Below are 24423 nucleotides of genomic sequence, written 5' to 3' on the forward strand. Positions count from 1 at the left end.
GTTTCTGTTCTGATTTTTTCACATTAGGTTTATGGAGCTCAAGGGATTCTGGAAGAAAAGAGTTGGCAGCAATGCCAATGATGATATGGCCCCCTCCATGTGTGAGGCCCCCCCATAAGTAAGGCCTGGGGCAATTGCCCCCTGCCTCCCTCTTAAAAAGGCCGTGTGCTGGCTGGGGCACACTGGGAGTTATAAGACATATTTCTATCTAAACATACATAGGATTGCACCCTAATTGTTCAATCATATTCAGTCATATTTTAGGTCACTGCCAGTGCAATCCTATAAATGTCTACTCAGACTTCAATGGGGCTTACTCCAGGTAAGTGCATATAGGATTGCAGCCTGAATCTCCCATATGAAGAAAATCAGTTTGTTCAGCACCTATGCACAGTCTAAAAAAGACATTCATCATTAATTTACTAGCCTGAATAGTCGATCTTCAGAAATGGAAACAGTATGTCTGAGAGCTCTGAACGTTAGTTATATTCTACTGAATGTGTGAGACAGATGCAACAAACTTTTAATTTCAGCGTTGTGTTTCAGGGAAAGCAAGTGGGAACTGTAAAGCAAAACAATGCTCGTGAATCTAATGAATGCATAACTGAGGCAGCAGTAACAAGCAAGGCAGCATCTTTCTTACATTTGATGTTTACAGTGGCCGCCACTTGAGGCTGAAAATAATTTCCTACCAATTCCCCAGGCCTCAAGGCTATGAGAAGTGGAATAACTGTCTGAATGAATCAGGGATATCAGCCTGATGCTGCACTGCGGCAATGAGTTTGCCCAGCTCCAGGGACATGGTACTGTGGTTTATAGTCACTTTAATGTAATGGTGCTTCATGGATGTGTCCCACTCAGTGTGCCTTTAAGAGGGTAAGCTTTCCATTGCAAATTCCACAGCTGGGCTGGCTATTGTTGCTGCTGTATTGCAACATGAAAGGGAAGTGATTGGTTATTATCTCCGCAACACACACACACACACACACACACACACACACGAAGGCATGCTGGACATTCATTTAAGGCAGGGATTGTGCCCCTTGAACTTTTCTGCACCCCCCTTGCAAAATGTATGGCCACGTTGCCAAATTTGCCATAAAACATAGCAGCCCCGCTCCAGCAAAATTACTGTGTGTATGTGTGTGTGCTAAATTTGGCAGTGTGGTGGTAGAACTGAGACCCAGTGGAGGCAATGTGGCCCCCTGACCTCTGGAAGCTGCCCACCCTTGATTTAAGGGCTTATTACAGAATTGTTTCACTCTTTTCCTTTTTCAGGTGGTGAGATGTTCTGGACAGCCTTTCCTTGGGGCAGTTTCCTTAGACAGAGAGAACATTGGAGATATCAAGCAGCACAGATGACTGCACAAATGGACCGCCAATGCAATATACTTCCTGACACACACACACAAGCCTGCTTTTCAGTCACTCAGGCCAAACCGATATGTGTGAGCAGTAGGGTGTGACTTGCATCAACCATGGCTGGGTCCCCATCTACACGGAGATCCTTTCTGACGTGATTCTATTTAAAAGCAGATTTTCAAGACACCAAATTAGTTCCTTCCATGGCACACAGAGTCAGTAAAGCAGTGTATACATTGACAAAAATCTGTGTTGACGGGGCAAATGGCACCTGAAACCGCATTAGTTCAGGGTTGGATGGGCAGAGTCCTGTGAAAAGAACAGACTGTCATCAGCTGTGTAGGTGTGGTGCAGTGAATGAGCGGAGGGTTGCTCCTGGCCTCGCTCTCTGCTCTGGTGCTCAGTGAAGTGCAACTGAAAGCAGTGAGTTATGTTATGTATCGGGGAGGGGGGGTACTATGGCTTAGTTATTGTTTTGAACCTTGGCAGTTCCTCTGGAGCCAGGAGTAGCAACACTGGGTGGAGCTTCTGCTAAATTGTGAGTAAAGAACAGTTGTGTTTGGTTTGAGGCCTGCTGATTCACAGAATCATAGAATAGCAGGGTTGGAATGCAGTCATTCCTTCTACCTATACCACAAGTTACTTCTGAGTAGACATGTTTAGCCCAATTGCCTCCTCGGGTCTACCCTTTCTTGGTGGGAGTAAGGGTCACTTGGGGGCGATCACCTTTGAAACTCATTAAACTTCTGTGCACCTCCGGATGAGCGAAGATTTAAGCCAACAGGCAAAGGAATTATCCCGAACCCTCTCTCTGCTCTGATGCTCAGTGAAGTGCAATGGAAGGCTATGAGTTACTTCAGAGTACACGTTTAGCCAACGCCTCTCCTTGTGCCTACCCTTTCATGATGCAACTTTCCCTTCTGCCTTTCAGCGCTGCTCCCTGCAGCCTGCGCTGAAGCCAACTGAGGTCACAGCGACTCCCATACTGCACTGAAGCCCCTGCCAGGGGAAAATCCCATGCAAAACAACTTGGCAAAAAAGCTTTGGGGGCAGAAAAAAACGCAATTGGTGCGGAGTGGTGGTAACGTCATCTACCATGATCACCTGTGAGGGTCAGTAGAACCAGAGTAAATCCCTCATATAGATGGGGCCCAGGTCTGCAGTGACCATATAAAAGACAGGCTTTGCTCTTGTGGGTTTATAGACAGGATTGGGGAAATTACACCCGTGAAAATTCCCTTGTCCGGAGCCAATGGGCTAGAATTGGAATGGCTCTGCCCTATACATAACTTCCTTATGTAATGAGCCACCAGAACTGCAAACTAGAGCATCTTTCTGGTCAGTGAAGTATTCTTCTCAGCTGCTTTGGTGTGGCTCTTACCCAAGCTGGGCCCTGCCCCCTCCTGGACAGGAAAGCGTTGCAAAGGGGTTCCTATTTGAGCTGGGACTTTGCCTGAGCAACAGGATCATCCTACCTCTGGTATAGTCCTTGGTTCTGACTCTTAGCTTTGTTCCTCCCAAGCTTCCTGGTGGCTGCTGCCTAAGACTCAGCCCTGACACTTGTTTACACCAGGGGTAGGCAGAAGGTAGATCGGGTTCTACTGGTACCTCTGCATGATCTGCAGTAGATTGGCAAGGGTTTCTGACTCCCAATTGCTTAACAATAGCAGCAACAAATGAACATAAGAGCCCTGCTGGATCAGACCAAAGCCCTATGTAGTCCAGCATTCTGATGGCATAGTGAGTCGCCAATCAGCTGCCTGGGGGATGCCCCCAAGAAGGACATTAGTAGGCATCCTCCCACTCGTGTTCCTCAGCAAGTGGTATACAGAGGGCTGCAAGTTTCTAAAAGATTTCCTCCTGGAATTTAGCTCTTTTTGCTGTGCTACAGCTGATAATTTATGAGTTTAAATGATGACCCGAATGAATTAAAGAAAGAAATGGGTAGCACTAACCTTCTCCTGGTACCTGGTGAGCTGACATTTTCATCCTAAATTAGGCTGCTGAAATGAAGAAAAGGGTGGGGGGGAAACAGGAGTGGGTTTTTGTTTAATAGGACTGCAAGTTCTGCTCTGATACTGAAAACAAATTCTTGGTCTGAGCCATGTCCTTAATTCTACTTGGTATATGTCTGCCCTGAGCCACAATTTTTCACCCAGACTCCAGTTGGTAGACCTTGAGGTTCTAATAAAAAACAAAATAGATCCTGGCAGCCTGATGTCTGACTACCTCTAGTTTACACAGCAATTAGGGGTATGGGAATGTATCGTCTTCTTCTTCCAGCCCCCATTACTATCTCTTCAGCAAACTGGGATGATTCCTGAAACAGTGTAATTTATGTAGGGATGGCAGAGAATTCCGCCACGGATCTCGGTGAGGCCGAATGCCAGTGCATTCGGCCCCCCGAAATCTGTGGCGGAATGGCCTGCCACCTCCCCGCCCCCCCGCAGTTCCCCCCCAGGAGGAGACTTACCTGGGGCGGATGTTCCGGGCGGCAGTGGCTCTGGTGGCGGCTTTGGCGGTGGCGGCTGCGGCGGCTGGTCTTCTGACTGGCTGCCGCCACCGCCATTTGCAGTCTTGTCAGGTTTTTTTTTTTACAAGACGTGATAGGCTATGTAAAGACTTACGTAGCCTATCACGTCTGGCTTAAAAAAAAAAAAATGCATACGCAAATGGCGGTGGCTACGGCCACTGCCATTTGCGTTCCTTATTTTCACCGTCTTAGTCTACGTAAATATTTACGTAGACTAAGATGGCCAAAAATAAGGAACGCAAATGGCGGCGGCCATAGCCGCCATTTGTGTACACACGTGTTTTTTTTTAAAGCCAGACATGATAGTCTTGTAAGTCTTTACATAGCCTATCATGGCTGACTACAGGGACGCAAGCGGCGGCAGCTATGGCCACCGCCATTTGCGTCCCTGCTAGCCAGCAGCTGGATGTCCGGCTGCTGGCGGCTCCGCGGAATCCCTGCGGAGCAGAGCCTGCCAGCCAGGATTCCAGGGGGAGGGACGGAGCGCCTCCCCCCCCGCAGAACCCGGTGGAGCCAGGTAAGGGGACTTTCGTACATCCCTAAATTTATGGCAGGATTCTTGGGACAGCAATGTAAAACACATGCTTGTTATGAGTTAGTATTGTGTATACTGGCTAAGAAACCAAGCTTTGAATCAAGAAGTTGTTTCAAATATATGTCACCTCTGCCATGCACTGTCCTCCTGACAGAAGTATTTTAAGAATCACAACACAAACAATGTATGTAAAATGCTTTGAACACCAAGAGTGGTACATATATAAATGCTAAGTATTGTTGCATCCATCAAGCACTGAATAATTCCAGTTCATTTTCCTTTGGATGAAAGAATATAACTGGAGATTTGGGGATTGAAGGGTAATATTTGCTTGATTTACACATAAACAAGTAGAGCATAAATGCAGGTAATCTTGTATCTGAGCAACTCTGCTGCCCTCATCAAATATCAGATTCCCTCTCTCTGAGCATCTCTACACCAGCCTAAATCCCACATTTAAAACAGGACTTTCTGCTTCCGTTTTAAAAGCAGGATCACGACGGACTCCCTTTACACTTGCTTCTTTTCCCCCTTCCTTTTTTCCCTTATCTGAGTCTTCCATATGTTTCATTATACAGCCACCAGATGGCGCTGTGGTCTAGCTCCTCTTAGGTTTCCCTCTTTTCAGGAGGGAACTCAAGCAGAACTCAAGTGCTGTAATTTATCTCCAATCTTTTTACAAATGGCATAAAAGTCATTTAATGTGGGAGACACCCTGGAGGTGGACGACATCATCTGAAGGACCCACAAACTTCTGCAAGTAACCAATCTCAATAGCAGGATAAAAGCCCCATGTGAAGAGGCCCCCACCCCACCCCACCCCACCCCACCTCTCTCTCTCTCTCACGCACACACACACACACACACACACACGTCACATTTTACATCTGCCCATTCCCCTCAGCTGAAAGGCATCTCAAACACTTTAAAATGCAAAAGATTCTCAACTATCTCCTAGCACTTAACTCCCATCAGCCAACCTTCTAGGTTATTCATCAGCAATCTGCCTAGCAAAGAAATTGCTGCTGGTGGTGGTGTTGTCCAGCTTCTGTACTTTTGGCCAACATGCTGAACTGATAACATAGACAATCTCTGTGCAAAGATTTGCTACTTGAAAGTAATCTGACTCTTATAGTAAGTGATGAATTGTATGAATGAAAGAACTTGTATGAATGTCAATGATACCACAGGCAAAGGTTTCATATCACCTGTTAAATGTTTTCACGCAATGGGCTGGATCCAGACTTAGGTATGCTTAGAGTACAGTAGATCCATTGAAATCAGTAGGACTTACGTGACAAATTTAAGTCCCATTGATTTCAGTTAGTCTACCCTGTGGTTGTTTCTAGATGACACTTTTAACCCACCACTTTACCACTGCTTCTGCTTTTGAGACTATGACTGTGGGATGAAGACTGGATATTTACACACTGTTTTTTTTCAGGGGGTTCTTCCTCTGCCTTTCTGTACATTCTGCTAACCTCTAGGTTGTGCTTTGGTACAGAGGAATTGCATAACTACATTAGCATTTCATTCCACCATCCCCCAAAATGCCAGATTTTCCCCAGTCAACCCCCCTCCCCCTGCGATAATGCTTAGAAAGTGTGGGAGAGGCCCTGGAGGATTGCATAATCTAAAGCACCCGCAAACTACTGAGAGTGAAGAATAGTAAGCGTGCAATAAAAGTGTCATCTAGAAATGCTCTAAGTACAGCTAAGTCTGGATCCAAGCCATTATGGGGGGGTTTGGAGTACACATAAGATGTATTGAGTGTATACCTATTTCAAATGTGAATACAACCAACATAAATTAGTTTCAAACCCATGTATGATACCATTACACTTGTCAGAAATTTGGGTGGGCTGCAGCTTCCCACTCCATTTATGCTCACTGTCAGACTTCCGTTTGCTGCTGTGTAATGTACAGAATGGTCTTTAAATACAACCAAGTAATGCAAATATGTGTGAACTATTCGGGGTTTTCAAATGCTTTGCACTCCAAAAATCAGCTAAATTGCACGGTTGTTCTTATCATTCCGCCCAGAGTTAACCTCCCACATTTGAAAAGTTTTCCTCCTCTGGTTGCGTTGTGGCTTTTAAAAGCCTGCCTTCTGCTTGGCTAGAACATTCTATTCTGCAGCCTCTACGCAGCAATGTTCCATCCTGCTATGCCACCCATCTGGGCTGTTGAAAGAAAAATTCTGCACTAACAGGTTTAGTGTAACAGCAGATTCTGAATCTGAAGTACGAAGTGGCTCCAAAGAAGATTTTCCTTCCTCATCTTTATACTGGAGTTGCTAGCTCTTTATTTTTTTCTTAAGGAGGTGGCAGAGGTGGAATGTTGTGAAGCTTTAGGACAGCCTTTCCCACCTGGTGCTCCCCAAATGTTTTGGACTTTGATTACCATCAGTCCCAGCCAGTATGGCTAATGATTAGGAATGCTGTCAATTGTAGTCCAAAACTTCTGGAGGGCATCAGGTTGGAAAAGGCTGCATTAGCCTCTCCTTTACAGAGACAGCTGGAGCTACCAACATGCGAAAGCTTTTTTTTAAACCTCAGTCACCTTTCCCCAACAGGAACCCCTCCACCAGTTGCATTGAACTACAATTCCACCATCCCCAGCCAGCATAGCTGGGGATGATGGATGTTTTAGTCCAACAAATCTGGGATGGGGCGCCACGTTGTGGGAGGCTGATCTAAAGACAATGAGGGTTGTGGCCACCTATAGACCAGTTCCTTATAACCAGGCATTCTGAAACTTTGAGAAGGAGCTGAGTCTCATTCCAGAGAAGCCTTGGGCTATCTTCCTTCCTCCGGGGTCCCTTATAACAATTAATCATATACTGCATATCTCAACAAGCAGGTATAGTACTAGCACCAACATGCAGCCTCCTTGGGCAAATGTTGGGGCCCTGGGGCAAGTCACCCACTCTCATGACTGAAATAGACGAATCTGTTGTGCTGCAATCCTATACCTATTAAGCCCCATTGAAATCAGTAGAACTAACTTCTGAGGGGGTATGCATGGCATTGCTGTTAAGGACCTTCCATCTCTATAATTCACTGTATAATCATAGTTTCTACGTTAGTTAATTTAACCTCTTGTTTAGTACTGTGACTGGCTCATAGGATCTTTGAGCAAATGGACAGTTGCTTCCATTGTACGCCAATACTTAATTCAGCATTAGGATTGGTGAACGGTAATCCCAATTTGTGCCTGAAATAGAACATCCAAACAGTGCTGTTTTCTTTGGCATTATCCAACTGAACAGCTGAGCGATTGCTGCTAACCCCATTCCTTCATTTCCTGCAAGATAAACCAATCTCTGGAGCTTTTAATTTATTTTACATGCGAAGGAACAAAAAGAGCAAGTAGGTTTAGCACAGCAGTGTCCGTTTTGTCTTGCTGTCCTTCATTTCTGTTACATAAATATAGGTATGTGCATACACAGGTGCCTTCTAATATGTCAAGACAGAGACAACCTTTCGAAAAGATTGGATGTTTTTTCCACCTTTTTGCTACATTTCTTCAGAAATTCACTGGGGCAGGCATCTGATCAAAGGTATTCTGACGCATCTGGATGGAATGTGCCCTAGGGCTGTGTTGTCTCAAAGCGAAAAGGGGGGAAAAATGCATTAAAAATAAAAGTGGTGTGGGCATTTGCTTCAAGTGCTTTGCTGCCAGATAAATCGTGTCTCTGGAGGTCCTGCCGTTGACTTTCTAATTTTGCACGCTTTTCAGCATTCAGAAGGTTATTAATCACCACCTTGCGCTACAGGAGACTTTGAACCGTCAAGGTGACTGTTTTCACATTAGGCAAAAGGTTAGTTTTCCTTTGCCTCCATAATGCCCTAGGGGAAACGAAGGATCGTATCCAACCTTAATCTTACTTGGAGTACATCCATCGAAATGAATAGGACTTAAGTTGATCACAATGAACTTAAGTCCTATTCATTTCAGTGGGTCTACTCTAAGTAGGACTAACATTGGATACAATCTAAGTCCATTTCAAGAGGAGCAACACGATAAGAAACAAAATTCTCATCTTCATTTTTCTTAAAGCAGACAGTAGTTCCTGCCAGAGGGTGTGAGTAGAGGGAGGAGCCAAAATTCCCATGTCACTCAAGGCAAGTGGTTGCTAGAGGAGATGCACCGCCAGTTGGTTTGTTTGTTTATTTATTTATTACATTTCTTAATCACCCATCTGGCCGGTCACCTGGCCACTCTGGGCAATGTATAATAATGCAATAGTTTAAAACAATAAAATTTTGCATTAAAACAACGTATTTCTAAAAATACCCTAACCCACACCAAATGCCTGCCTGAACAACCACGTTTTTAATGCATAGCAGAAGCTCATCAAAGAGGGGGCATGGCGGAGTTCCCTAGGGAGAGAGTTCCACAGAGTGGGGGCTACCACAGAGAAGGCCCTCTCCCTCGTCCTCACCAACCTAGCGGTCCTGGCTGATGGGACAGAGAGAAGGCCATCCGAGGCTGATCTTGTTGAGCGGCCTGTCTGGTGTTGCTGGAGGAGCTCCTTGAGGTAGGGTGGGCCGGAACCACGTAGGGTTTTAAAGGTCAAAACCAACACCTTGAATTTGGCCCGGAAAACAACTGGTAACCAGTGCAACTCCTTCAGCACCAGAGTGATGTGATCACACAGGCAGCTGCCTTTAATCAGGTGAGCTGCCACATTCTGCACCAGCTGCAGCTTCCAAACCATCTTCAAGGGTAACCCCACATAGAGCGCATTACAGTAGTCTAGACAAGAGGAGACCAGGGAAGTTCTGCTTCCTTTTCGGCCACTCTGTCAAGCATTGTCCCCTCGCCCCAATCTTCTAGCAAATATGCAAGACTTTTGCATAGGTCAGAGCCTCGTGTGGCGCAGAGTGGTAGGCGGCAGTATTGCAACTGAAACTCTCCCCACGACCTGAGTTCGATCCCAGCGGAAGCTGGGTCTTGGGCAGCCGGCTCAGGTCGACTCAGCCTTCCATCCTTCTGAGGTCAGTAAAATGAGTACCCAGCTTGCTGGGGGAAAGGTAGTCACGAGTCTGGGGAAGGCAATGGCAAACCACCCCACTATAGTCTGCCAAGAAAACGCCAGCGCAAGCGGCGTCCCTTTAGGGGTCAGTAATGACCCGGTGCTTGCACAGGTGGAACCTTTCCTTTCTTTTTCCTTTTGGATAGGTCATTCTCTAGGGGTCTGAATGGTAACTTCCATCACCGTGTCCTTACAGAAGGGAAGAGATATATTGAAAACCAGCCGAGCAGCAATTATATTTCTCCAGAATGATCATAATGATGATGATATTACTGGTTGATGATGTCTCTCCAATATATTGTGGATTTAGAAAATACTCATTCTTGACAAGTTGGTCCTTAATCAGAGAATTCATGAATTAAAGCCATTAACTTTTATGCTCGATTAAAAATTTACTTTTGATAAATATCTTTCAGCTAACAAATTAGCCAGGACTTAACTTATGATGGAACTGGTGTCACCGGCTTGCTGCTTAATGAGTCTGTAGTGTGTGTGTGTGTGTATAAAATCAGTATTATTTTTTCTGCGTATAATTTATTTATTTATTTATTAAATTTATTAATCGCCCATCTGACTGGTCACCCAGCCACTCTGGGCGATGTACAACCCACCATAAAACAATTTAAAACAATAAAATTTTACCATAATTTTTTTTTTTTAAATACCCTAACCCACCCCAAATGCCTGAACAACCACGTTTTTAATGCACGACGGAAGCTCATTAAAGAGGGGGCATGACGGAGTTCCCTAGGGAGGGAGTTCCACAGAGTGGGGGCCACCACAGAGAAGGCCCTCTCCCTCGTCCCCACCAGTCTAGCTGTCCTGGCTGATGGGACAGAGAGAAGGCCATCTGAGGCTGATCTTGTTAAGCGGCCTGTCTGGTGCTGCTGGAGGCGCTCCTTAAGATAGGCTGGGCCGGAACCATATAGGGTTTTAAAGGTCAAAACCAACACCTTGAATTTGGCCCGGAAAACAACTGGTAACCAGTGCAACTCCTTCAGCACTGGAGTGATGTGATCTCGCCGGCGGCTGCCTTTAATCAGGCGAGCCGCTGCGTTCTGTACCAGCTGCAGCTTCCGAACCGTCTTCAAGGGTAACCCCACGTAGAGCGCATTACAGTAGTCTAAACGAGAGGAGACCAGGGCATGTACTACCGATGGGAGCAGATGGTCGGGAAGGAGGGGGCACAGCCGCCGTATCAGATGGAGTTGATACAGCGCTGTCCGGCTCACAGCTGACACCTGAGCCTCCATGGACAGCTGGGAGTCCAAAATGACCCCCAGGCTGCGGACCTGGTCTTTCAAGGGTAGCCGTACCCCATTCAACACCAGGTCAACATCCCCCAGCCTCCTCTTGTCTCCCACCAAAAGTACCTCGGTCTTGTCAGGGTTGAGCTTCAGCTTATTCCTCCCCATCCAGCCACTCACCGTCTCCAGACATTTGGACAGGGATTCTACGGCCAACCTTGGTGAAGATTTGAATGAGAGGTAGAGCTGCGTGTCATCCGCATATTGATGACACTGCACCCCAAACCTCCTGATGATAGCTCCCAGTGGCTTCACATAGATGTTAAATAGCATCGGGGAGAGGATGGAACCCTGTGGCACCCCACAATTAAGTGGCCACGGGTCCGAAACCTCCTCTCCCAGTGCTACCCTCTGGTACCTGACGGAGAGGAAGGACCGGAACCACCGCAATACAGTGTCTCCAATGCCCAACCCCTCCAGGCGGTCCAGGAGGATACCGTGGTCAACGGTATCAAAAGCCGCTGAGAGGTCGAGGAGAACAAGGAAGGAGCATTCACCCCTATCCAGAGCCCTCCTCATATCATCCACCAAGGCGACCAAGGCCGTTTCTGTCCCATGCCCAGGCCTGAAGCCCGACGGAAATGGGTCTAGATAATCAGTTTCTTCCAAGTGTGCCTTCAACTGCACCGCCACCACCCACTCAATCACCTTGCCCAAAAATGGCAGATTTGAGACTGCGCGAAAGTTGTTCAGAACTTGAGGATCCAAGGAGGGCTTCTTTAAGAGCAGTCTTATCACTGCCTCCTTGAGGGCTGATGGCATCACTCCCTCCTCAAGGGAGGCGTTCACCACCGCCTTGATCCCCTCACCCAGTCTCTCTCTGCAGCTCATAATGAGCCAAGATGGGCAAGGATCAAGTAAGCAGGTGGTCGGCCTTACACATGAAAGCACCTTGTCCACTTCATCAGGAGGAAGAAGCTGGAACCGATCCCACAAAACCGGTTTGCCACAGGCCACCTCTTGCTCACTAACTGTATCCACAGTGTGCAGAGTAACACACCTAATCTGATCAATTTTATCTGCAAAGTGCCTTGCCAAAGCCTCACAGGAGGCCTTAGAATGCTCCAGTGGTTCCGGAGCCACAGGACCAACCAGGCTCCGGACCACTTGGAACAGCCTCCTGGGGCAGCACTCTGCAGATGCGATGGAGGCAGCATAATATTCCTTTTTTGCTGCCTTCACTGCCACGTGATTGAATCATTTTTCCAGTTCCTTTATTAAGACAGCATTTTAAGAAGGATTTCCTTCTACAAGCTTCTTTCAGACTGGAATCCTAAAAACACTTGACTGGAAATAATTCCCACTGAACTCAGTAGAATGTACTCCAATATACATACAGCAACCCAGGTAAAACCTTTCATTGTAATGTTGGCACTCAGGTTCCCCCGCCCCCCCAATGCATTTATTTCGTTATTAATGTCAAAACATTCAGAGCTACCATATTTGCCTTGATTGAACTACTGGTCCTGCTATAGAAGAACAGGAAGAAGGAGAATTAACTATATTGTTCAGGGATGAGCAAGATGTGTTATTTTGCTGGGCGATATACACCTCACTTTAGCTTGCCATGTGTACTGAATTTGGTCTTCTTAGGAGCCACTAGTTCAGAGATATTATTATAAATAAAATAGACAGACAGACAGACAGTCGTGTGTGTGTGTGTGTGTGTGTGTGTATGCCTCTCTGTGTATGTGTCTGCATGCTTCTTTCTGTTAGAGGCAAAAGAAGAAAATGCTACAAAACTTTTATTTTAAAGAGTCTTTTAGGCTTTTAAGAAAGAATCCTTGTTTGTGTTATCTTCCAGTACTAACATACAATGGAAAAACAGCAACAATGCTATTCGGTATCTATGGATCTGTTCTGACCTAACTGTACTTATGGAATTTAAACATAAAAATTATTAACTGCAGTAGAATGTCAGCATTTTCCCTGCCTCCAGCTTTACTGGTAGGCGGGGTGGTGTTTTTTGCACCTAGCCCCTGGGCAGAGATAGGAGAGGGCTGGCTGCAAAACCAGAGTGTCAGGTGTAAAGGCATGGAGCAGCCCAGTTCAAAACTCATCCCCTCCCTGGTGCCTCTCTTTTGTTCCCTTTCATCTCTGGACCTCCCTGCAGTGTGGGTTTTCATAGTGTTAGGTGAACCTACCCCAAGTGAATTCATTATTCACTCAGAAGTAACAAATTTGTCCCTGTAAGTTCGGACAAGAGTTCTCCTTTAACATGAAATCTTGTTCTGTGTATACGATTTTTTGTGCATGTACAATATCAAGCTGCATCTTGGGAGCTGTAGTGTGGCATGATGTCATGCGTCACTACATTATTATAAGTCCACTTTTTGATTGGTTGTTTTCACGCGGACTGCCTCCATTGTGATGTCATGGGATGTTTACTTGCCATCGCCTGTTGTATGAAAATTGAAAATGGACTTGAAGAGCCCTCCACAGAGCTGTTGTGGTGGCAGCAATGAAGGAAGCAGATATTGAGTCTGCTTCAAGTAAAATTTTAGAGGGGTTTAGGTGGTAGCATGGCTGAAAATTTAGTGGGAGATTTGTATACTTCTTCACTGCATATGATCTGAAGCTCACAATCAATTCCTATCTTAATAACCAACTGGTAATACACTGATCCAGGCTCGCTACAGACATGAGTGCTATGAATGAACGAATTTCAACCAACGAGATGATTAATTATGAAATTTGGCAGTATCACTAGTTTTCATTAGCTGACTTTTGTGGGGGGAGCCATATGGGATTTTTTTTTATCCTGTTGGTCTGGATTGCCTGAGTGACCAGGGTTCTTTTGCCTACAATCCACTGACTTGTCTACAAGGCTCCTTCGAGAGTGAATAGCAGATGCAATGTGGGTTTAAGAGAAGGGAAATCTAAATTAACTATTTAGTGAGCACTCTGAGGGGAGGCTGCCTTAGACCTGCCCCGTTTTAAGGCCAAAGGCTTGAGGGGGCAGGGAACTCCAATTGGGGTTTGCTCAATTCACCCACACAAGGCCTGGGGGTGGCAAAGCAGGCAGGCTCCCTCAACAATTTAAGGTGTGAGCCACAAGGGGCCTTGCGGAGGTGTAGGGCTAGCCATTGCCTTTGAGCCTGGGGAGTTCACCCAAAAAGTTTGGGGCAGAAGGAGAAAACCTCCTTGATCTCAATCTGATAGGATACCCACACTAGAAGGGCAGAGTTATTTATGTTAATGCTACTTGCTCATTGCATATCCCTTAATTTTGAATAAAGTTGCTGCTCTTTAAAAAGCCCCAAGGAACTGGTGTCTTAAGCCTTTAAGATAACAAGATGGGGAGGAGGGTATCTGACTACAAAAAGATATTGCAGTGGGTCTTATCAACTCTCATGGCTAGGAAGAATTGCAAGTGTAATAATGAACTTGCTTTGCAGGAGCTAAATGTGGACAATTATGAAATAAGGCCAGGTTTGATATCTGGATAACAAATCAGACAACTCAGAGTCTAATTAGTAAAATATATACTTTATTGATAGATTAAAAGAAAAAGGAACAGAGAGCTCTTAAAAGAAAGAAAAATGGAGTAACAGTTTAAATATACAAGTAAATGAATCGGAAAGATCTTGGAATATACTAGCTAATTTACAGTGCAATCCGATGTATGTCTATTCAGAAGTAAGCCCTGCTGATTTCAATGGGGCTTTGTTGTTGTTGTTCAGTCGTTCAGTCATGTCCGACTCTTCATGACCCCATGGACCATAGCACGCCAGGTCTTCCTGTCCTCTGCTCTCTCCCGGAGTGTGCTCAGGTTCATATTCATTGCATCGGTGATGCTATCTAGCCATCTCATCCTCTGCCATCCCCTTGTCCTTTTGCCTTCAATCTTTCCCAGCATCAGGGTCTTTTCCAGGGAGTTTTCTCTCCGCATTAGGTGGCCAAAATATTTGAGCTTCAGCTTCAGTATCTGTCCTTCCAATGAGCAGTCAGGGTTGATTTCCTTTAGGATGGACTGATTTGACCTCCTTGCAGTCCAGGGGACTCGTAAGAGTCTTCTCCAGCACCACAGTTCGAATGCATCAATTCTTCGGCGCTCAGCCTTCCGTATAGTTCAGCTCTCACAGGCATACGTTACTACTGGGAAAACAGGTTAAGTTAAATAAGCAGGGTGACAATATGCAGCCCTATCGTACTCCTTTCCCAATTTTGAACCAATCGGTTGTTCCATGTCCAGTTCTTACTCTTTCTTCTTGACCCTCGTACAGGTTTCTCAGTAAGGTGGTCTGGTAGCCCCATCTCTTTAAGAATTTGCCAGAGTTTGTTGTGATCCACACAATCAAAGGCTTTAGCGTAGTCAGTGAAGCAGAAATAGATGTTTCTCTGGAATTCTCTTGCTTTCTCCATGATCCAGCAAAAATATGCATAGGATTACAGCCTTAGGAAAGATCTGGAGGATTCCACACCATGAGCCCCAATCATTTATCAGTGGTACTTGTCACCATATAAAAAAAGCAAAATTTACCATAATACGCTAGATCCATGTTGGAGATGTTAGACTACCGAGGCAGAACTACTTCTGTTTTTGGATAAGCCCAAACATTTTTTAAAAAATCTGGAATGACATCTTAGAGCTTTTCTAAACGAGGCTGTTAATCAGCTGTTAATCCACTGTATCTACTTTTGGTTTCATTGCAGAGTTGAGATCAGAGCACTACACAAAGAATGTTTCCTTTCCTGGTTTTCTGCTACATAACCTCTAGGTGGCACTGTGGTATACCAGAGTCATGCAAATACACATGTGAACAAAGCATTTTCTTTTATTTCTACAATTAAATACAGCATTTTCCCTGCTCTAAAAAAAGTTGCCAAAAGTGCTTTTTTAGACACAGAAGCGAAACTGGAAGGTCATGACATCATCTACAGAACCCATAAACAATGGTGAGTAGGGAATGACGAGTACACGATAAATACCTTATGTAGAAAAACCCTTAAACTCAGTTCAGCAGATGACAAGATAACCAGTTGCCACGTAATCCTAAAAACATCTTAATCCGCTAATGAAAAGAAAATGTGGAATCTACAGATTTACAACTTGTATTAACTCTGTTGATATCCACCACTGGAAAGTGACAGAGGCATCAAGCCTCACAGAATGGAATACAAAAGAATAGGATATAGGTCTCTTTACAAAACTAATCTTACCAAAAAAAAGAGAGGGCAGTATAACCCACAAATTCTACAAAAATAGTCACTGTTCATTAATATTTAGAATCACAAGTTTCATCTAGAAATCTCTTTTACACAGGCATGTAAAAGGTGATAACATTGCTTATGTTTCCCCCCCCCCTCTCTCTCATAAATGATGAAGGGTGCAATCCTATGCATGTTTAGACAAAAAAAGTCCTACAAGTCCCAGCATGGCTGGCTGGGGAATGCCAGGGAATGCACTGTTTAAACATACATAGGATTGCACCCTAAGAGCTTCAGCTATTGGATGGTATAGAAATGTAATGAATGAATGAATGAATGAATGAATGACTGTTAGATAATTTTGTTTTGAAAGAATAAAAAGTATTAATAAGAAAACAGGCTTCTAAACTTGGCCAGCTTTCAGAGACTTACCAACCTATAAGTTTTCTACCCCTTGAAACCTATCAGAGACACAAGACCTTTTAGCCCCTGTGCAGTTTTCTGCAGAGCGTCAAAGAGTTGAGGAAAACATACAACTCCTGTATAGCCTAATGCCCAGCAGCAATCTTTCTATTTATGGTTACAAATGGAAATTCTGGTCTTTTTCTGTTGCAGGTACTTTGGTCACAAACAGACTTGGTTTGCATGTCAACAACCCACAATTAAGAAAACTACAGAGAAAACAAGCATGCGTGCTAGTTCCTGTGTGGCTGCCTGCTCCTGCTGTGATAAACAGCACAGGGATGCCTTATCCCTGGGTTGTTCCAGTTGACGTTCTGCACCCCAGCTCAAACCCTGGATAGCTGTGACATGCAAACCAGGTCATAGCGTCTTTAATGCCTCTTCTTAAATTCTTCCTGCAACAACCATGGCTACAGAGTTCCTGTTTGTTGTTACCAGCTTATGCGTTCAGAGAAAATGAATGCTGTTTACACCAGGGGAGGGCAGGCGCCAGGCATGTGGGAATGTACTTTGTTTTGTACTAGAACCCCAAGGTCCACCAACCTGAGCCAGGTGCAAAATGGTAGCTCAGGGGGTGGAGCCAATTATGTAATGCACTCCATGACCACCCATTGAGATGATCTGCATACACAAATCAGCATCTGAGTTACTACAGATCAGGTATCCTAGCAGTCTAATTTGGACCTTAAAAACAGCTATTGTTAAACAACTGGACGTTGGAGACCCTTGCCAGTATATTGCAAATCACCCAGAGATCGACCAGTAGATCCCAATCTACCTTGTGCCCATCCCTGCTTTACACCATAGTGAGAGAACCAAACTGCACACTTGTTTTGAAGTTAAAAGCAGTCATGACTCCCAATACGAACGGGACTCTGGGGCTAAAGGGAGGGGGGTAATTCTTTTGCCCCACTCCCAGGGCCAGATTGAAGTCTTTGTAGGCCCTAGGCAGTCTCATAAGTGTAGGTTCCCAAGCTAGATCTATAGACAAATATTTACATTGCATAGGTCCCATTATCACACATCTGTACACAGGGACGGGGTGTGTGTGTTACCTTGGGCTAGTGGGGCAGAACTCTGGGAAGATTCTAGCCTCCAAAATATCCACAGGAAACCTATAGTCCAGAGTCCCCAAATATTTCCCCACATTCTTATCTTTTCATTTAAACATTCCAGGACTTTTCTGTCCTCCTGACCTGTGCTATTGCTACCAGTTGCTCATACATAGCAGAGCTAATCAGAAACGTTGCTACAGCGGCTCAAAGAGGTCCTGTTCCTTGCTTCCAGGAGGGGAAAAATTAATATTTGCCAAGTTTTCCTCCCCCACTCCTATCAATTTTGAAAAGGTTTGGAACACTGACCAATTAGGACAGGATATATGGCTACACCCATCCTTAACCAAATATGGCAAGGTTAACCCCTGAAAGCCTTTCCTAGCCATGAGCCCAAGAGAATGCTGCTGCAAAACAACTCACACCATCCAGCTTACAAGGAAACTATGCAATGCAAACGACTGAGAACATGCATTCACAGATGAATTTTTATTGTTCTCTCAATGTATACAGACAGGAAATCTGTGGCAGAAATTATCATTCCACAAATACCGGACAAGTTGATGACAAGTTTTCCAAATATCAACATTGCTTTTAGAATGTATCTTGCTGTTTTTGATATAAGTTGTGAAGGTGAGTGTTCTTTTTCAAAACTGAAACATAAAGAACTGTCTTAGGTTAACCATGGACAGAAATGACTGCCTTCACTTGTACCACTCACAACTGAAAACTCGTTTTTGCAAAAAAATAAAAAATAAAGACATTTGAGGATGTAATCTGTGATTCTGTTAACAAAATGAGCTGCAATGTTAATGTTTAATCTACATTTACTTAAGACATATTATACCTGTACAAGTAAACTTCTAAATCAAACAATAATTTGCTTTAATTGAACTGAATCTTTCTTAGGCCCCAAACTTTTTCGTAGGCCCTTAGGAGTTTCATAGGCCCTAGGCAATGTGCCTATTGTGCCTAATGGATAATCCAGCCCTACCCACACGCAGGGCCAGGGCCAGACATTTTGCTGTCTGAGGTAAAGGACAGGATGGCACCCCCTTTGATATACAGAAACTGTTTGATCTGGCAGTTAAATCTTATTTAATGGCAGTGATGGGACAACATCCTCCTAAGGATGACAGGCTAATTTAGGGAGCACAGGAAAGGCTGCATGGCTCACACAGTTCAATCCTGCAGTCCCAAGCATCTGTTGCCTAAGGCAACCATCCCATTCAGCCTAATGGTGGGCTCCGCCCTGTATACACCATTTCTGCATTGCTCATATAGAGTTAAATTTTGCATTTAACTTTCATGTATTTTGGTATGTGACATGGAAATGTTCTGAATTTGATTTTTCGTGTTGCTTGTTTCCATCAGCAAGGTCTCTTGTTCACTTCTGTCAAAGCACTTAAGGCTATGTACTTGAATCTTGGGTTTCCAGTCTATAAATAAGCCAGATGTTTAACTAACAGTGCAATTCTATGTGTGTTTATTTAGAAGTAAACCCCACTGAGATCAGCGGGGCGTAGTCTTAGGGATGTGTGCATGGGATTGCACTTTAAGGTGCTTTTCACAGATTTTACTTTGGATCAAATTGAATGAGGCTAAATATGACCATAGCAGCTAGCTGTCTGTGGTGTTTGGTCTGCAAATGCCTCCCAAGTAAGGTGGCCATGTGTCCTGTTTTACAGAGAACTGTCCTCTGTTCTGAAGGCATCTTCTGTTTGAGGGGCTGTCCAGTCCAAGCCTGGTTTAAAGGCACAGAACCATCAGAAGCGAGAGCAAGGAGGAGCCTTGAAGTTGTCCATTAACATCACCTGGAGAGCAGACTGAACAGGCACATAGGTCACCTGGTTACACTCTTCCAAACTATGGTGAGATGTTCTGTACTTCTACTTAAATTAGTGCTGTGCTGAAAATTTCTCCCACATTCTTTTTGACCATTCTCATTCAATATGATAGAAAAGAAATTCAGTGGGGAAGAAAATTTTGGAGAAATTCTCATGGCTTGGGTTTGAGATTCCTTTGCTTACCTTACATAGGAGGTAGCTGAGCAGTGTGCCCAAGTGTTCTTCATTCTACAATAATCTTTGTTATAATTTTATACGCCTCTATCATGTCTCCCCTTACTCATCCTTTTTCTAAGGTAAACAATCCCAGATGTTGTAACCTTTCCTCAAACAGGAGTTGCTGTAGCCCCTTGATCATTTTAGTTGCTCTTCTCTCCACTTTTTCTAACTCTACAATATCCCTTTTTTAGGTGTGGTGACCAGAACTGCATATGGTATCTAAGTGTGGTCACACCATAGATTTCTATATGGGCAGTATCATATTGGCAGTTGTATTCCCAGTTCCTTTCCTAATTATGCCTAACGTGGAGTTTGCCTTTTTTTTACAGCAGCCGTAAAACACACTGGGTTGACATTTTCATCGAGCTGTCCACCACAACCCCAAGATTTCTTTCTTGGTCAGTCACTGCTAGCTCAGATCCCATCCAGTTATACTCAAAGTTGGGATTTTTTGCCCCAGTGAGCATCACTTTACACTTGCTTACACTGAAGCACTTTTGCCATTTAGATGCCCTTTCTCCCAATTTGGAGAGATCCTCCTGGAGCTCCTCGTAATCGCTCTTTGTTTTAACCACCCTAAATAATTTGGTATCATCAGCAAACTTGGTCGCTTCAGTGCTTACTCTTAATTCCAGATCATTTATGAATAAGTTGAAAAGCATTGGTCCCAATATAGATCCCTGTGGAACCCCATTGTTTACATCCCTCCACTGGGAGAATTTACCATTTATTCCTACTCTCTGCTTTCTGTTCTTTAACCAGTTACCAATCCACAAGCGGACCTCTCCTCTCATTCCATGACAACTAAGTTTGCTTAGGAGTCTTTGGTGAGAGACTTTGTCAAAAACCTTTTGAGTCCAAGTAAACAATGTCTACTGGATCACCCCCTATCCGCATGATTACTGACACTCTCAAAGAACTCTAAAATGTTTGTGAGACAGGACTTTCCTTTGCAGAAGGTGTCCTGATTCTTTTCCAGCAGGGCTTGTCCTTCTATATGCTTATTACTTTTATCTTTAATAATGATTTCAACCAATTTACCTGGAACAGACATTAAGCTAACTGGTCTATAATTGTCATTCAACGGTCCAACTGCCTCCCTAGCTGGTTTCCTGTTTCTGATATATTTAAATAATTCTTTATTGTTGGCCTTGATGTTGTTAGCAAAATGCTCCTTAAAGTGCTTTTTTGTATCTCTTATTGTCTCTTTGCAACTCCTTTATGCGAGCTTGTGCTCCCTCGTTTGGGCAAGACTTGCATTTTCTGAACACCCCAAAGAAACTGCCTAGGATCACCACAAAAATAAATTATAAAACACCCTGAGGATGAGGCAGAACAATGGAAGCCTCTTTCATGGGAGAAGACAACTTTCAGGAAAATGCCATTTGGCTCCACCAAGTCTTCCCTGGAGCTGGACACAACCCTACCCCTTCAAATCTGCATTGCGGTGGATGCAAAATGAGGAGCAGCCTGCCAGCACAGCACTGTTGCCACTTTTAGTGGCAGCACAAAATCCCCCCAAAGCCCTTAGGGGGAAAAAAAGAAGCTGTGCTACAGCCCCTGCCAATAGCAAGCCCTGCCTGTGAGAAACTGTTGGGAATTTCTCCTCCCTCTGGAGAAATTAGGTGAAATTGACCCCCCAATTTCTCTGCCCACAAAAAGGGTAGGGAATTTTGAGAGGCCATTTGTGCACAACTCTAATTTAAATAATAATAATAATTTCTAAATTGGCATCTGTATATAAAAATTAGCATATGCAAATTTTATGCAAACCAGTGTCCTCTTTTTGATGATACATTCCTCTTTTGGGGCCATTCGTAAGTGGACACCCTACTCCCAAGTCTCCATTGCTGCTTCCAATAAATGATATTTGAGACATTTACAGGTCACTGTTATATATATATGAGTCTGCCCGCACTTTAAGATCATCAAGATAGTCCTTTCTCACTTGCTCAGCTATGAGGGCAGTTAGGTGGGTGAGTACACGAGAGAATGGGCCTTTTCCGCAGTGGCCCACACCTCTGGAATAAGTTGCCATTAGGGGGTCTGCCAGGCCCCATCATTGCAGTCGTTTAGGAAGGCGCTGAAAACCTATTACTCTACTCCGGCCCTCCCCTGATTATGTTTTGTCAGACTGGGTTGCAGCTGCAGTTGTATGTGGTAGGTTTTGTTTTTATTCTGGCGTTTGTTGTTTTTTAGGATGTTTGCTGTTGTTGTTTTTACTCTTTTAATTACCGCATCGGTTTTTATTATGTGAGTTTTGTTGATCTATGCTGCCTTGGGTGGGCTCCTGCCCTGAACGGCAGCCAAGAAATATTTTAAATAATAATAATCTTTAGGACTAGCTGGCTGTTGAACTGGCTGTTATGAACTGGCTGTTGTTGCAGGGGACTGTGCAAATCTCAAAGCTATAAACTCAAAAGCTGAATTTCATTTGCTGTTAATCAGAAACACAGCCTTTGAATTAGGCAAGATTTCTCTGTTAATGATGCATATTATTTTTCAGTCTCCCCCAGTGCTGTGATTGTGACACCTTATTTCTACTCTACATTATAATGAATTTATTAAGCCATGACAGAATTAATTGTGTTAAAAATAGAGGTTCCGTACTGTCTGGGAGCACCGTAATTGCTGTTTCATGCTGCTGACAATGACAGGCACCTGCCAGACTTTGTCCTTTTCACAAATCGCTTCCCTCCCCATCCCGCACAGGCCATTTCCTCTATGCTCTGCATACCAGTAAGCAAATTTGTACTTGAACTATAAGCAGACCCTCTTAGGGAAAAAGAAACGCCACATTTCAGAAGGGTTGCTACTAGAAGGTTGTGTTTCCAGGCATCCTGGAATGTAGTCAAATTCATGAAGCCTGGAAGAAGGGTTGGGGAAAGAAGGGGCAGAATGACAGATTCACAGAATAGCAGAGCTGGAGGGGGTGGGGTGCTGGTAGGCAGGGCCGACCCAGCAAGACATTTTGCTGTCTGAAGTGAATGACAAGATACACCCCCACACACACACACACACACATATTCCAGATAGACAGTTGAATCTTTCTTCAGCCATTGCTGCCTCCCAGCATCTGCTGCCTGAGGCGGTTGCCTCACACTCTGCCTAATGATAGAGCCGTCCCTGCCTACTGGGTTGTGGGCCCTTGGCAGGTGCCCAATCATGCTTACCCTTGGCACTGACCTTGCTCACAGTCCTTTTACACAGAAGTCTGCTCCTGGTTATCGCTACCTTTCTGCATTTCTGCAACCTAATTTAAGTGGGAAGGGTCATATTGTTGTTGATACTGTTTATTTGGAGTCAGAAACTTTTGGCAATATACTGCAAATCACCCAGAGATCTACAAGTAGATCCTGATCTACCTTCTCCCCATCCCTGGTTTATTCAATAGTTATAACTCTTGAGCAATGATGTGTTCTGTTGACACAGAGTTTAGTAGAAGAAACATGATACTCCGATCCCAAAAGTCTATAGGCTTTCAGATTAGTTTTTATCGAACACAGTTAAATATTAATAGAAAGCCAAGTTGATCCCTCCAGTAACTTTTGGTGTGTTTTTCTATAGTGTGGGGTTTTCATTGCTTCTGATGATCAGATCATTTTATTTTTATGTGCTTAACCCTGGCCTAAGTTTCCTTACATTTCAGTATTCTTATTTCCATATTTACATTATAATTATCTGATCTAGTACATGGGTTGATGCACTCAACGTATTTTGAACTATACCTCCCATCATTCCCTATCAGCATGGTCAGTGGTCAGGGATAATGGGAGCTGTAGTCCAAAATTATCTGGAGAGCATCAGATTGGGGAAGACTGGGTTCGGGGTTCCAAGGTTGCCTGGCAAGATCTGTCTTGCTTTGAATTCTCTTGTGCCACATAAATGTATGAATAGATCATAATAAATAAGGTTTTATTTTATTCAGGCTTGCCCACAAAATAATATGAAATAAAGACTTAATCTACTTGAATTAGGACTGTAAATCTAATGCAGAGCAGTTAAACTGTCCTGAATTCTTAGACATGAACTTTGAGGAGATTAAAGCCGTAATCCTGTGCATGATTAGACAGAAAAGACTCCTACAACTCCCAGCATCCCCCAACCAGCAATGGACTTTTTTCTGTCTAAACGTGCATACGATCACACCTTAAGTGATTTCAACCTCTTCAGAATAGGACTGAGTTTAATTCAAGAGAAAAGCTATAATCCATAATACAGACATTTACACTGGACCAAAGAAGAGAGTAAGAGGTAGATGAAAGGCTCTCCTGTCCAACCAGCAGATATTAAGTTCACCTTGCCATGAGGCATGGGGAAGAGCTGAGAGAGGGAGAGAAGGATTGGAAATGTATGATATGTCAACTGAACAAGATCTCAGTCGAGTGAGTTAAACCTTCCTGCTCTGGCTTGTCTCTCCAACAAAAGTGGTTCAGGATATTCCCATTTTCTCTCTTTTAGAATACTTGGCCAATTATCCCGTCACATTAGTTGTCCCCTTCTGACCCCACCCCACACATTGGTTCATGTTCTGATTGTGGAAATAAGGATTGGTTTACACAGTAGGGGTGCAGAACTTCAGGCTCGGGGGCCAAATCTGGCCCTCTTGGGGTCCCCATCTGCCCCCCCACCTGGGTTCCCTGATTGCCATGCCTCCTTCCACTGGCCCCACCCCCTTTCCCGTGAACATTGCACAAGCCAGAGTTCCAGGTTCGCGCATCACTCTAAACAACGCAGGGATGCTCCGCCCTTGTGTTATTTAGCCGCTCCCACTTGCAGTGGGAGCCATCGGGTGGCACTCACAACAACCTAGAGTTTAAAAAACTTTAGTATACCCAGTAGTCTTTGTTGTTGATGTTGTTTTCAAAATTTTTATTAAAATACCTAATCAAGTGGAAAGATCCTAACTTTTAA

At 44.2% G+C, this 24423-nt stretch overlaps 1 long non-coding RNA gene across 2 annotated transcripts in view; it reads right to left on the minus strand.

Moving 5' to 3' along the window:
- LOC146359072 (uncharacterized) overlaps nt 1–22776 on the minus strand; it is a 29477-nt gene extending 6701 nt beyond the window's left edge. Inside the window, exons 1-2 of one of the 2 annotated variants that reach the window (XR_014786533.1) lie at nt 22696–22776; nt 3318–3365 (exon numbers count right to left, since the gene is read on the minus strand). This is a non-coding gene — a long non-coding RNA (uncharacterized LOC146359072). Of the gene's footprint in view, nt 1–3317; nt 3366–22682 lie in introns of both variants that reach the window. The other variant, XR_014786534.1, reaches the window with a different exon arrangement.
- Nucleotides 22777–24423: the final 1647 nt, after the last annotated feature.

The sequence above is a fragment of the Heloderma suspectum genome, chromosome 1, assembly GCF_057233095.1.
Source record: "Heloderma suspectum isolate Gila_16-S chromosome 1, 16-S_ref, whole genome shotgun sequence".
Taxonomy (NCBI): Eukaryota; Metazoa; Chordata; class Lepidosauria; order Squamata; family Helodermatidae; genus Heloderma; species Heloderma suspectum.